Source organism: Trematomus bernacchii, unplaced genomic scaffold (genome assembly GCF_902827165.1).
Source record: "Trematomus bernacchii unplaced genomic scaffold, fTreBer1.1, whole genome shotgun sequence".
Lineage (NCBI taxonomy): Eukaryota > Metazoa > Chordata > Actinopteri > Perciformes > Nototheniidae > Trematomus > Trematomus bernacchii.
The window spans coordinates 5,563,627-5,577,653 of record NW_022987821.1 but is presented as its reverse complement, the minus strand read 5'-3'; positions in this window follow the sequence as shown (position 1 = coordinate 5,577,653).

Here is a 14,027-nt window from a genome sequence, read left to right as displayed (position 1 = left end):
AATCCCAGGGCTCTGGTTTTTAAGAGAGAACATAATTTCATACCTGGTTTAACAGTGTATTTGCAGAGCCATTGAGAGTATATGATGCTTGTTGTTTCCCCCCGCAGCGTGATAATGGCAGCGGCTGACTCATCAGTCGCTGTTGTTGCTCAGCACTTGGCTGCACTCAGTGGAACATGTGTGTTTCCATACAACATTAATAAATCCCTCTATGAACTATTGTTTTAAGCTCTCTGTTTCCTGTCCTTTACAAAACATCATTATCCATAGTCCAAACTGTTGGTTAATAAAACGCTCTCCGACAGCTTCAATTGTTGTCGGTAAAAAGTTGGTCTCTCATAAACTTTCCATGCTCACCCGCAGGTTATAAAATTACATATTTAAGTCCCTTCCTTGAAGCTACACTTGGCGACTTTGCACTTCAGCCGCTATGAGTGCCGATGAGAGATTGCTGATTGAAATGTTGAAAGTTTGGAGGACTTCTCTAACCCTGAAATCATGTCAAGTGGCACCAGTAAGCTGCACCTAAATGTATTCTCTGGAACAGCAGGGGTAGAGGCTGGAAACAATATTTTGGATAGTGTCGGAGAGGCCTGATTGTGTATGTACTTTCGCAGTCTTTGGAAGAACAAACACTCTCCATAAAACACTCCTTATATTTGGGGCATTTTGCAGAGTTACAGACAGGTAGGACAACACAGGTCCATAACCAGAATTTATTGCAGTTCTATAAAATGTCATGCTATGATGCTCATTTTCAGGTTCATATTTGTATTTTGTGCCAAACCAACATACTGTACTTTTCTCCAATGACCACACAGTGGTTTGCCTTACAGAGAAACTTCTCTGTTTGCTCAAGGTGGCTCCTGCCTATCTGCACAGCTCCCATTCATGCCTGAGAAAAACAATACAGTGTGTTGTGCTCTTCATGACGGAGGCCTCAATGTGTCTTCACGTTGTAACACGTGAAAGAACAAGATGTCAGAATGCTGCACGTTGAGTATGTGATTTGATCTGTTCCCAGGGAAAACGGAGCTTGTGTGACCTGAGAGCAGACGAGTTTGACAACAAGGCCTCGCTGCCTTGTTTTCACAACATGATGTCACTTCCTCTATCTACAGAGCAGTATACTACCACGCCTTCACCTGTAGTGGTGTTGAGCAACATGGGGCAGGACTTTCCAAGAGTCACACTTTGAGATAAAAGGCTGTTATAAAGTTGCATTATTGTAGGCGTTTGAGCGCTCTTTCAAGCCTTTCTTTTGATTCTTTTCAATCTTACCCTCGTCTGGAAGTAAGGCGCGCTAAAGTGTTGGCCGTCAATAAAATCCCAGTGATGCTTTTTGTTGTTTTGTTCAGCACTCTGAGTGCAATTTACAGGGATGGGTTGTCTGGGTCGATAGCCGTGTTGATTTGCTTTCAGTCTTCAAGCAGTGCCCCTTTTCTAAAGAGCAAAATTGACATGTTCCCAGCGGCAGTGCCACCACCCCTGTGTTTTAGCTCTGTGTGATACTGAGGCTGGTCAATAGCAGGGACTTGCTTCACTTCCTGCTGCGCTGCTTACAATTACAGGCCCGGAATCAGTAGCGAGGATTACTCACAAAAAGCTGCTCTCACTCTCTGCTACTGTGTGTGCAAGTAGGGCAGGAGAGATAGTGTTTGCAATCACAAAATATTTCAGCTGGAGGATTTCATTCCAGGTGTAATATTCCTGCTGCAAAATTGCATTTCTTTTGTGTGAAACGCTCGCCTGTGAATCACAAGTGTTGCCAAAGTTGCCCAAATTGTTGTCTGGAATAAACACAGTTATTCAAAGCAGCCATGATCTATGGAGATGCGCATTGTACCTTGGAGCTTATAGCATTTCTACAACTAAAGGGGATATTTGCCAAACACTGCCGGCAGTCCACTTCCTTTCAATGTACAGTAAAAAGAGAAGTGTGCAGAATTGTAAATATGAGAGGAAGTTGGACTATTCCCTGTTCTTTAATCGTATAATCCAACATGAATATACAGTATTGAAAGACGGCAGTTAGAGTAGATACAGTGTGAGCACGTCTACTCTCACTCAGGGGAATTTGTCTAGAGTCTGCTGGAAGTGATCTCTTACATATTGGACAAGTGACCCAGGAAATACCCAGCTTTCAGTGTTAACCCCAGCGTGGACAAAACCAGGGCTCAGCAGCAGTTCAAGCTGAGTTCAGTGGAGTGTTTAACCTGTCTGGAGCGCCCTGCTGCACACTGAACACAACCAAAAACAACACAGAAGATGGCCTTTGTGCTGACTAGGTATTGCATATATTCTATTTGATTTGCATGACCTCCATTCTGCTGCGGGCCTTTAGAATAAGACTATATGCATGAGCTGAAAACATCCCACTGGATTTCTTATAAAACCTTTCCACGTAGAGAAGGATTTCCACCTTTTATGCTGTGTGTGTGTGTGTGTGTGTGTGTGTGTGTGGTGTGTGTGTGTGTGTGTGTGTGTGTGTGTGTGTGTGTGTGTGTGTGGTGTGTGTGTGTGTGTGTGTGTGTGTGTGTGTGTGTGGTGTGTGTGTGTGAGTGTGTGTGTGTGTGTGTGTGTGTGTGTGTGTGTGATATTTTTGGATACAAAACCCTAGCTTGTTAAACGTCATGCATTTATTTGAAGACACGTATTCTGCTCTTTGATCGAGCGCTCAGCTGTTGTTGAAGTGCCAGGAGCCGCCTGAATGTATCTTGTTACACAAGCGGATGAGTAAAGCTCTTTGTTAATCATCTTCTTTGGGAGCAGCTCCTTTGGCACATAACCAGATTTATTAAATCAGCAGGAGCAGCATTAAACACTTAGAAAGGCAGGTTCAAAAGGAAGGAATCGGGCTCAGGGGTTAGGATGTGGATTTGTCGATTACATCAACGCATATTTTCACACTCTCGTCAAGGAAGAAGAAAATGTCTCACTTTTCTTTTCACATAGGAGAAGCCTTTCCATCTCTGACTGTTGCACACGCCTAATTAGACTAATTAGATTTTTCTCAGCTGAAACCGGGAGTTTAACAAGACACGATTCTTTGCACTATGCTCCTTGACGGGTGAGAATGAGAGTTTATATTCTCTAGGCAGGTAGCACATCACACACTCTTACACACACACATCCCCTAATGGATCAAATTAGCGCTGTGGCACATAAACCCTGTTTTCCCGTTCTTTCAGCACCTCGCTTGTTCTCTGTCTCTTTTCTCCACCTCATTCCTCCTGTCAGAGACAGTCGCCGGGTAATTAAAATCTACATTGAGACAAAAGTTGCTTTAATTTAAGTTCATTATACCGTGCCTGTGTCTGGCTTCACAGGAGATTTTCTTTTTAGCAATCCGCTGCCTTGAAACCATGGAAACTGCTGCACAACCTAATTTTCCCAACTAATCACAGCGAGAGGGACTGCTAAACATTGATTTGGACAATTATGGGGATACATTTGCAACAAAAGCAAACAAGGCATTGGCAATGGTTGGGAAAGGTGACGTGTGGAGGGGGGTGAGTGCGACTTAAGTGCTTACAGGGGAAATGAAAGAGAGAGCAGAGGAGAGGGGGCAGCGTGGCATATGTCTGGATAGTTTAATGGCTCTAAAATTGCACCTTTTACTCTGACTGCAGCTCATAAATGTCCCGCTGATGTCATTCTTTTCAGTCTGACGGACATCCTGGGGCTCATCCGTGAACTTTTCTTCTGTGCTTATTCAACCCGGTAATTTCACCAAGAGAACATTTCTATTTACAGCAGTTCTGTATAACCTCAATTACATACTGTAGTTTATGTGTTTCTGCTTTTAAAGGGACAGTTCAATCAAATAGTTACCAGGTGAGGTATAGCTGTGTAGATGTTTCATCTGCGGATGTTATATATATATATATATATATATATAAATGGTTTAGGGTACGACTCAATTCCACCTACTGATAATGAATAATAATCGTTTTAATTAAACTGTTCAGTGGCAAATCTGCAAATCTGGCTCTTCAAACCTGCTTGTTTTCCCACAACAAAGACTTTAAAGGGGCCCTACTGTCTCATTTCCAGGTCCATACTTGTATTGTGTGTCTCTACTGTGACATGTTTACATGCTTTAATGTTCAAAAAGAGCTTTATTTTTCTCATACTGCCTGTGCTGCAGCACCTCTTTTCACCCTCTGTCTGAAACCAGAGTTCAGTCTGCTCTGATTGGTTAGCTGGCCGGCTCTGTTGTGATGCATAACAAGCCCCTATAGGCTATGCTAGGTAACACTACTGCAAGAAGAAACCTGGGTTGCGGTCGAATAGTCCAGAAATGAGCTCCTATCGTCTATCCCTATCGTCTATCCCTTGACCTCTGTGTGAAACGTCACGGGGTTAAGGGATAGTGGATAGGAGAATTCAAAAGGACTTAGGAGAAGAGACTGCGGTGCTTTGAGAATCCGACTGCACTTTCACTATCCGACGTGTTTATGATGCGCCAGAGGACGTCATGAATGTGCGTCTGCTGCTGTGGGGAAACTATGGAAACTACAGTTTTCTATACAGCGGACTACAACATGGATGTTTAATAAGAACGAGGGACTACTGTACTGTCATCTAGAGACTCTGCACCGTGCTCTGATGCTGTTATGCTTTATGAACGGGGACAACAGAGAAACATATTCTTCATGACCAAAGTTGGGATTGAAATAAAAAGGGAAAGTGAAACTTATGCTCGTCACCCTCTCCCTCCGGTCCACATTAATACAAATGATCCCAATACGTATGATTGTATGAAAAGATCTTAAAATCAATACAAATGTATTTATTATAAACGTTAGTCCTTAACATCTATCACTGTGTATATCACCATTCAAACATCTTTTAAAAGTTGAACAAACCCCACACAGCTCAGTAAAGACTGTGAAATGTTGACTTTATTTGATCATTTCAGTGAAAACTAACGTTCATATTTCTCTTTTTGATTATAATACTGATGAACATTCAAAACAAAGCACTTTGGCAACTTACCACATACGTTTTAAAATGCTTAATAAGCACTGTAACTTTCATGATATAATTTCTCGGTCATAATCGGCTGTTTCCGTGAACGGCCGAATGTTGTGTGATGGCACTTATCATGGCTGCCACTGAGGGACTTCCGGGTCATTTCACTCCGTTAGGAAGGTTCCTAAGCAAAACGGACTATTCGACCACAACCCTGGATTTTATTACAAGTGGGAGGGGTCGTCCGATGGGTTGTGGCCTCAGAGGTCAAAGGTCAAAGAGTGAAAAAGTAGGGGCAGGCTTTACTGTAATAACACCACCTCATTATGGGCTATCATTACCTTTCCAACAGGGTCAGACATTTGCTTTGGCTCGCCTTGCTTCAAAGGGGATCTGCTCAGGTTCTGTTGCTGTTGCGCGACCCTGGTCAAATTGTGGGGATTCTGGGTAATTATGACTGAGGAGAGCATAGACAAAGATGAATAACAAACACTGAGCTGTGTCTCTGCATGCATGTCAGCTGGCCCTTTGGTTGGTGTACTAAAGTAAAGGATGGAAGAAGTACTCACATGTTTTACTTAAGTAAAAGTAGCACTATTGCAGTGTTAAAATACTCTCTTTAAAGTAACAATCCTGCAGTATACAGTATTTCTATTGCGTTACTTTCCAACGCTGACTATACTATAGGTTTGTTTCATCCCAACTCTTCCCATCATGCATCTGCAGAGATGGGAGAATGAATGACAATCCATAGACCGATCAATTACGTTATGCAAATGCTTTAATTGCAAATGCATAGCAGCCCCTCCTCACCACTTGACCCTCTGTAACCTGTTTAAAGGTTTCCATACCAGCTTACCGTTTACCAAGCAGGATGGATTTGTCTTTAGCATTCAGTGGCGGATGAATAGAGGGTGGGTTGGACAGAGAGGGAGGAGGGTGTGAATGTACAGGGGCAAAGAAGAAAAGAGAGATCAAAATTGCCCCTCTGCCAATCAAAAAACCCAATTATCGTTCTCAATCAGCGCTGGAAAGACACAAAGAGCCGCTCTCATACAATGGATCAGTGGTCTAGACCCGAACAATTACCGCATAATTAGTTCATCAGACAATCCCAGATTGATCCAACTTTGATTTGCATGAGGAATGGGGTCGGAGGGAAGCCTGGCTTTGAGCGCGCAAAACATGTTCCCATCATACCTCCTGAAGCTCCGGCTCTAACAGAAAACAGCAGAAACAAGAAAAATCTCAGATGAAAAATCTAGCTCGTACACGCGTTATTGGAACTTTTGCACTGCCTCGTACTTTTGGTGAAAGATGAAGGATCAGGAAGTGGATGAATTACTTCTATGTCCCTTCAGCCAGCACAGTAAGGAGTGATGAAGCCCCTTCTAACCCAAATGCCCCCAATTTAAATCTTCCTATAAGTGAAGATATTGGTCATGAAGATGTCTCTTGCATCATTACGGAGCAGACTCCCTTGCGGTGCGTGATTGCGAGACAGAGGTTGTTATTCACTTGACCGGCCTGGACCCGATTCTAGGCGCTCTGTACGGTGAAAGGAGTCCCGATCAATGACGAGGAAGAGGTGGAGGAAGGGGAGAGTAGTCTGAACTTTTCACGGGGAAAGCTTCACGCTGCGTTTCTTTCAAAAAAAATCCAGCCTCGATCACTTTCTGGGGGAGAAAAAGGCGGCGTGCTTTCTGCAGACGGTGAATAGGCTGTGATTGCTGCGACACAAAGGGGCGAGGGTGCAGGTAATGACTGTGTGTTTGACAGACACCACCCAGCAGCAGCTACAACACTAGCTGCTCCACCATTTGATTTGGGAGAGCCGTTGCTATGGAGACAGCACCAGTTGATTGGCGCCCTGCTTTTTTTTTGGGTGGGGTAGGGGGGGGGCGTTTTACATACAGCCTTTCCCTGATTTTTTGGGAGTGTTGTTAAAAGAGGCTATGTGAGTTTTATTTAACACGCACATGTGACTCCAAATGGACGTATTGATTTGATTATTAACGTGAATTAGTGCCGAATAAATTAATCAGTGGGTTTGTTTGTTCTTGAGACATTTCTTGATTAGTCTTGCAAATAATCTCATCATGAACTTTTCTTTTTAAGAGCCCAATCTACCAGAGGTGGGATCAAGACCAAAGTCCTTAAAGAGGCCATATTGTGCTTTTTGGGGTTGTCCCTTTCCTGTAGTGTTTTTGTGCATGTAAATGGTCTGCAAAGGCTAACATCCCAAAGGATTTCTTTTTAGTTAGCGGGCCTCCTCCCATGAGGGCCGGATGAAGTCTGCTTGTGATGGACTTCCTAAAGTCCTTGGTTCAATCCGGCCTCTTTTCCTAAAGTCAAGGCTGCATGATACCTTGAGACTATTAATTTCCTCTAATCCCATACAACAATACACCACCTTGTATCTTCTTTTCTCATCTCGCTAAATCCAAACTACCCTTTCCCAAGGAAGAGTATAAATATATACGGGGTAAAGCATGTAAATAAACTCTCTGGCTCCCGGTCCACAGGTCGATGGCGGGGGCTAAGTCCAGGCTTACCGCTGCTTCATGTAGACTACACCGAGGCTGAGGATGAAAAGGAAAGCTATTTCTGTCCAGCTCCCCTTTGTAATTAGGGAGGAATCCATACAACGTAGTTTCTCAACCAAGTCTACAATTCTGCGAAGCCATAATTTACTTAATTACCTCTTTGATTCAGTCTATATCAAAAAGAGCTTTTCAGGAGAAGAGGTAGGGAATGACAGTCATTTTGAGGCTGTTTGGCTCCCATTCACTGCAGTAAGGAGCACAGCTTTTCTTCGTCTTCTGGTGAGCAATGAATTGATTATAGATTAGAGGTTGTCAGATACATCTGTTGTGCCTTTTTCACTCTGTGACTGAGTCATTTAAAAGTGAGGACTTCAGTAAAAGTACAGTTTAAATCCCATAATAGTAGAAAGAGCTAATATTGATCCCATCTTTCTGTCCGCTTGATGTCCCTCAGCCATTGTGCAGACCTGAGATGCTGAGATGACATTTAAATTCTAAGGATGGATTGGAAATAAAAGTCTGCCAGCAAAGAGTATGATAACAGAAAATACGAGTTTTGAATTTTAAAGAAAACAGGCTTGAGGGGAAGGTGGATTTCACCCAAACTTGGTCCCCACACTCAAAACACAGCTCCGCTGGAGTTAAGTGAACCTCAGGGATTTGTAGGACCTATGTATCATCCTTGAGGCTACAAAAGCGGGGTGCCACTTACCTGCTGAAACCCTGCAAGGATTTTTTTCCCCCTTACCAGAGAGGGCCAGGCCTCACTTGAAAGCCACTCTCTCTGCAGGGCTGAGATTACAGGAGGTTCCTCTCTGTTCCCACTCATGTAGGGAGCCCGTCAGTGGTCACCACAGCCATGATGTAACACTCGGTCTCCAGCTACTTTGAAGTGGCTTCATAATCCGGCCTTGGACGCAGGGACGAGTTCAAAAGAGCCCACAGAGGGATTTTGAAACAGAGGAAGGAATCCAGCTCTTCCTCAGATCATTTCCACCCTCATTTCCCACCGTGTCAGAAAACAGGTGCAGAAAGAAATGAGAAAAAAAATCCTGGACGACTGAGTGACTCAGACATTTTGGTTTGAGGAAAGGGCAGACAGAAAACAGTTGTTCTAATTTTGACATCTTTTGTCTTTGATTCAGAAACCTATAATTAGTGAGCAGCTGGAGTTTAGGTTCATGATGTTTTACCTCAACATTCAGTCAGCTTTACATGCATGAGGAGCAGAGCCTCCATCCATGTATCCCTGCATTTAATAGGTGAATAAAGAAATATGAATACAAACAAGTCTACACACATGTTAAAATTCCCATAATGACAAGCTATATATTTTAAACAGAACCAAAGTGGTGTAAGGATTGCTAGCATTGCGAACAAAAAAATGGCTTTCTCCTGAAGGCTTTCCTTCTTTCCCCACCATCCTGAAATGCCCCTGGGCTTTCTGTAAGCCACATCATGCTGCTCTCATCATTTCACCTCCGTCTATCATTGCAGGAAATGCTGACAGAACCGCCGGAACCAAAGCAGAGTAATCACAGGACGGCCGGGCCGTAAGAGGACGATGTGCCACTGACCTCAGGGAGACGAGGAGTAACCAGCCAGCGCCAAAAAGTCCTGCCAAGGTCTGGACAAGCTTAACAGGCTTTTGACTGTGGACCGAAAATAGTCTCCAGTTTCCCTTCAAAGTTAGAAAAACATATCCAGTGTGTGCTGCATTTCACTAAAAGGTTAGTGAAATATCAAAACCCAAGAGACGTGCTCGTAGAGGCTATGATGGAAAATTCTGCAGTGCATGTCTTTATATCACTGCGCACACGTTTCACTGTAATTTAGCCTGACATGTTTGGTATCTTTGGAGACGTCAGGATCTCGACTAGAGCTCAGCATAACGTAGAGCAGGTTTGAAGCTTGGCCTCGTGCCGCTAGCTTGAACGACAGCCCCACGTGTCGATCTGTTTGGGTTGAAGAGTTTAGGCCGCAGGCGAGCTTGGCAGTTCTTCTCTGCTGGAAACAAAGCCTTACAATTATAACATGTGTATGAATAAGTCCTGGCTAAAGCTGCAGTTCATGCTGAAGACAGTGATTGTATATGTGATGAAGAACGGGCTTGTGCTCCGGTATTGTCTCAACCACAAAAAATGTGACTATTTTTTTTAAGAAGCAGTGTCCTTTTATGATGCAGCCCATAAGGGAAATACTCAACTCCTCACTTGGTTTATTACCAGAATACGATTTTTTTATTTCAGGTTTTTAGACTCAATTGTTGGTTTCAAGTCTTCTTCAACAAAGCATGATGTCCCATTTAGAGTAAATGAGACGATAAAGTTACATTTTCACAGTCTATAATAAATAGCAGACACTGGAGTGAAATGCTTAAACAGGGCAGAAGCTGAGCCTTGGGGGGAGTTGTGACCTAAAGTTTCTGATGCTGCTTTCACTGGCTGCTGTTCGCATCACGTTGCATATTCAGCTCGCCCTGAGCAAGCTGCCCTTCAGCAAAAAGCTGCTCCAGCTGAGGTCTGATCCCTGAGAGTTGCTCTGCTGGTTACCCATCGCACACTGACCACCTGCACCGCTGGAGCATGTACTGAGCTTTTATTCATTTGATGCAGCATACATGTCCTCCTCTCCACAGCCTCTCTGTGCCTCTCTTCACTGGCCTGTCAAATTGCCTGTTGGAGGAACCAAGAACCAAAAAACAACCCACAGGTTGTCTGTCCATGTCTAAGTGACAGGTGTCCAGGGCTGAGTGTGTGTGTGCGCGTGTGTGTGTCCGGTCAGACGACAGATCCTGCTAATCCTGTCCGTCCCAGAGGACATGCAGTGTGACTGGGTAATTGGCCACTGACTGAGTAAGACCACTCTGGAGGCACTGCTTATTGAACCACTGTCAGGGAGAGGAGGCATAACAAGACTGGAGAGGGATGAAGGTATAAACACGGAGAGGACAAAATCAAGAGAAAGAAGCTGAGAGCAAAAAGAAGGGATACAGATTAAAATAAATAAGTGATGGAGGGATGGACGAGGTAACATTTAGAGAGAGGGGATTTTGACCCTGAAGCCACCGCCTTCACATTTCAGCTGAGAGAAGTCTTAGCTGAAATGTGACACTTTCATGATTACACTGGACCTCCTTTTTTTGGGTGGCCGCCCGGCTTAATCTTAAAAGGATGGCGAGGGGGAGAAGCAGGGGATCGGGGTGAGCATGGTAATGGAAGTCTAAGTTAATACTTCCCTCCTCTAGCTGGCCACCTAACAAATTGCCTTGTAAAAGCAAAAGCGATGGATAAATAAAGAATGGAATAAGAAAAAAAGTATATCCCTCCAGCAAATTGGCTGTCATTGGATTATCCCCTATAAAGCAGGATTTGTGCGCGCGCGTGGGTAGACTTTGGGGTATATGTGTGACCACTTTGTTGCATCACATAGATGTGTGTGTGTTAAAAATGGCTGGTAGTATCAGGCCCAAGCAGAAAGGGTAGTAGGCGAGAGAGGATTGGATGAGCGATCATTGCTTCATCGGCTCCATTAAACACACCAATGGCCTGTAAATCAGCCTGTCACAGAAACACTCATCCTAAACACAACAACCACAAACACACACACACACACACACACACACACACACACACACACACACACACACACACACACACACACACACACACACACACACACACACACACACACACACACACGTCCACAAGGCACTGTGACAGGTGACACCAATATATTAGTGAGATGACAAAGTTATATGATTAAGTTTTATGCTAGCAAGTTTACGATAGTATTTACCATACATTGTTGTAGAAGTAATATTGTTGATGGTCTTTTGTCAAATGATACGTTAGTTAAAAAGTCAAGTGGGTAGTAAGACTCCAGTTAGCATTTACTTGTAGTCTTGTTTGTGGCTTCCTGAGATATGTTAATCCAATATTCACTCTCCTTTTTTGCTTTGCTTTGGTTACACATCATTATAAGATCCATTGTTCATATAAAATGTTGGTAAATGCAGCTTTAAATGTAAGCAAACAAATCTGTAACAAATCAGTACGTTTTTAGACACTTAAGCATGATGATAACAGGTGATAGTGTACCAACAGTAAGGTCCCTCCACAAATATGTTTTTTATCAGAGGTCAGAGTTCAGAGACAGCCAGTGTCCTTCATGATTACTTTAGCAAGTTCGGTTATAAGACCAGCTGCCCTCCAGGTGATCCTAGACTGTTGGTGCAAAGGGCCGAATCAGCAGCTTTTCTGTTATCTGATATCCTCTCTAATTCCCACAGTCACGCCCTGAGAGAGAGCACAACTCAAGGAAATCAAAGACCTGTCATGTTTGAGAAAGTTTAAGAGATAAAAAAAAAAGGTTCGGAGGAAACGATAAGAGATGGATGGAGAGAAAAGATGAGTGTGAAAGGTCGTGGAGTCGAGTGGTAGCAGAAGGAACTGAGGCGAAAAATCTATAAGTGCTTGAGAGTCAACAGCGCGTGGGTGGTCAATGGCATGATTCAAGCTCATTAGCACAGCGCTTGACTCCAATGTTTGACCTTTTACCCGGCTATCCCACTTTTTCTCAGTTTATAGCCTGGATGCTTGAACTTTCGTCAGATAATGAGCTATGCAGAAGTTGTTCAGTTGAGCGAAATCATCTGTTAATTAAAGTTGTTTTTGACACATTCGTCTGCAGCATAGCAACAAAACTGTTATGCCATTACAGTGAATCGGGCAAAATTGAAGCTCACTCATTACTCGGGTTTACTCAGTATCGCTCGAGGCAGGAAATGAACTTTGTTTTCCTGCAACTCCCCTGCAATATCCTTTGGAAGAAAAGCAATATATTATGGCAAACAACAAAATATCCCAGTTAGTTTTCCCATCCTTCCTTACAGTCATTTAAAATTAAATTATAATGACTGATGGTAACCAATCAATGGTGGTAATTTCGGCAAATGATGCAGCACTGTCTCGAACTGTAGTAAAGTATTGATTCAGCTGCAGCCTGCAGTAAGCCATTTATATTCCATTAAAAACAATCTCTTGTAATTACCTTAAACTGCTTTTTAGAACCATGGCAGGAGAATTAGCCGGAGCTACTGTGTGCAATAACTTACATGTCATTAGAATAAAACATATTAATGTATGCACTCGTCTTGAGCTCCTGGAGGTTTTGAATAAAACTGCGGTAATGTATGCACTCATTTTCATTTCCCTGGGGTTCTTCTTGATCACAGCAATCGTAAAGATCATATTTTACATTTGGGCTGCAGTGTGTAGTTCAACCCGTGAACTCAAACCTCAGCCCCAAATACCTCCAAATATAATTTATACTTGTCATCTTAGCATTGTAGGACTGTGCATTTAATTTGTAGCTCTGTTTTAAAAGAGTACAGACCTGTGCTTGCAGGTAAACTATATATCCATCAGCTTTTACACGACTAAATCCATGCAAATCTAATGATACATTCTCAGCTACACTTTGTGTTTAGTGCTAATTAGCATGCTTAAATGAGATGGGAAACCTGGCAATACTGGTGTTAGCATTAAGCTACAGCCTCAGGGAAGTCTATATAAACATTGTAATGGATAGGATTGGAAACTTAATAATAGAGCATGATGCTATAGTGTCAGAAGATTATTAAAGCCAGGCATAAGGGCGGGGGGGGGATGGGAAGATCAAGATGTATTTGTATTTAGCAAAAACAAGCATTGTAAATCCTATGATTTGCCTTGTTCTTTAAAATGTTAGTTTTCAAAGCTTTAAAGTGGCAGCCATATTTCTAAAGATGTCCATCCCTGTCTTGCAGCAGTACGGTCCCCATCGCTGCTAGTTGTTGCTTCCAAACATCGATCCCTGTGACTTACATCCTCTGACTAACATGTGAATTACGCTTTCGGCTGGATTTTTTTCTTTGATAAGGAAATAACAGCCTCTCTGATGACCGTGGAGGACGCCCCCGGCCAGTTGGAGGTAGCAGGCGAGATCTTTTGACAAGGTTAACAGATGATCAGTAAAGAGAGGCTCCCCGTGGCCCCCTCCCTCCGCTCCTTCCTTCCTACCCCCTTAGTATCAATCAATACCTGTTAACAAAAGCTCTGCGGGGCTCCTTTCCACTCTCTGCACTCTTATTCATATTTCAGGATGTTATTAGAGCGTGCCGTGAAATGTCAAGATCTTTACAAGGTAAATATCTCTCCGAATGTCACAGGGAGAGTCGAGGGGGGAGAAACTACTTTTCTTCTCTCACTGTCAGAGCGGCGAGCTGCAGACATTAGAATGATTTCTCTGCCAGAGGCTATTCCACAAAGTCGTTTGTTCCTGCTGTGTTGTCAATGATCATATTGGCGTGGGTGTTTGCATTTTAATGGCAGCTAGTTTAAATGCTAAAGTAACCTTTAAGATAAACATATCAGAGTGGTTGGACAGTGGGGTATGCGGAGTGTCAAATGTCTGAGCCACTACAATAGCCCGAGGACAACTTCCTCCTTTTTGAGCTCAGCT